This window comes from Penaeus monodon, chromosome 29 (genome assembly GCF_015228065.2).
Source record: "Penaeus monodon isolate SGIC_2016 chromosome 29, NSTDA_Pmon_1, whole genome shotgun sequence".
NCBI classification, from domain to species: Eukaryota; Metazoa; Arthropoda; class Malacostraca; order Decapoda; family Penaeidae; genus Penaeus; species Penaeus monodon.
The window spans coordinates 17,939,266-17,940,841 of record NC_051414.1 but is presented as its reverse complement, the minus strand read 5'-3'; positions in this window follow the sequence as shown (position 1 = coordinate 17,940,841).

Genomic DNA, 1,576 nt, shown 5'->3' with positions numbered 1-1,576 from the left:
AGTGACTGAATTGTGTGGGATGAACCAAAACTTTCAAACTGCTATAGTTTAAAGTAATATATTTATGATTTATATGTTAACGAATGAATGGTCTAAAACTCGCCAACAGCACAAACCATACTTATTGAAAAATTGTCAGGCGTTATACTTGGCTACATTATGTCCTGTTCATGGTATAAATCACCATCGTCCCCAGAGTTTACTGCTCAAGGCTAATATAATGTAAACGGAATTCAATTTACTGTAGAGGAAAAAAAGGAAGAAATGTCAGGAGCAAACTTTTCTGGACAATGAGCCATCGGGTTGACAGTGGGTTACATTTATCTGTATATAGAAAGCAAACTAACACATAACATCCATTACTATTACAATTTTTAGAACCAACATTGGGGTTCAAGTTCGTATGCTATAAAAAATGTGGAAGTGGTGAGGAGATAATTAAAAAACCCAATTTGGTGAAACTTTTGATAAAAATCATAACCCTAAGTCTGGTTTTGTAAATTTCCTATAAAGCCCTTATCATGTCATTATCTATAATATGAAATTGAAACCAATTTGTAGATTTTGTTTTTTCCCCAATTTAAAATCCTAGAATTTAAAAAGAGGATGCCAAAAGAAGTTGCAAAAAGAAAAATAACCCCACGGGTTTACTTTGCAAAGGTACATTTACAATTTAATTAGAAGAGAAGAAGGAGAAAAGGAGAGACACCCATAAATTTTTTATTAAATCGAAGCAAAAAAAATTTTAAAAGGATTTTAAATTTTGAATATGTATGCATGGAATATATAGTTTTGATTATCTCTTTAATTCAGATTATCTTCTCTATGTGTAGCAGTAACGCAGATACGAATAAATATAAAAGAAAATGAAAAAGAAACATTACCAAAAGTAAAAAAGGGAAAAATTTGATCTGCTTTGAGGAATTTGGGGGGGGAATAAACAGACCTTCAAAACTACCGAGTAATTTGAGGTATTTTTTTACCCACAGACTAGAACTAAGGATTACCCAAACCAAGCTTATCAAGCTCCCCCAAAGGAAGCTTGCTACTTTTTCAACGTCGAAATAGTGAAAAAACCCTCAACAGGGCCCCCAAGGAAAAATGAGTGATTTCCAAAAATGTTTTTGAATTTTTGTTTTTTGTTACCACAGTGATATTTTAAACTACCAAGCTGCCATCATATATTTTTGACCAGAATATTAACTGGAAAATAATCTTTTATTATGGGCACCCCAAAGGGATCTTCGAAGAGCATTTGAATGCATTTGTTATTTTCTTTCCCAGCTGCATTTTGTACTTTTATCCTTTAAACAGTTCCCAAAAATGTGCTGACAATTTTTCTCGTTATTCAAACCCTTTTTCATAATATGGAAATGATTTTTTTTAAGTCTTATTCCTTTTATCTTCTTTCTACGCAAAACCAAGGCGGGAAAGATATCCTCGCACAAAATTCACTATATTTTTCAGTCTGTTTTTCTTCCACGATTACTTTATCACCACTAGAAGGGGAAGAGTTGTTGTCTTAGGCCTGGGTGCTGACTTTTAAGGGAAAAAATATGCAATTTTAAAAGGAAAA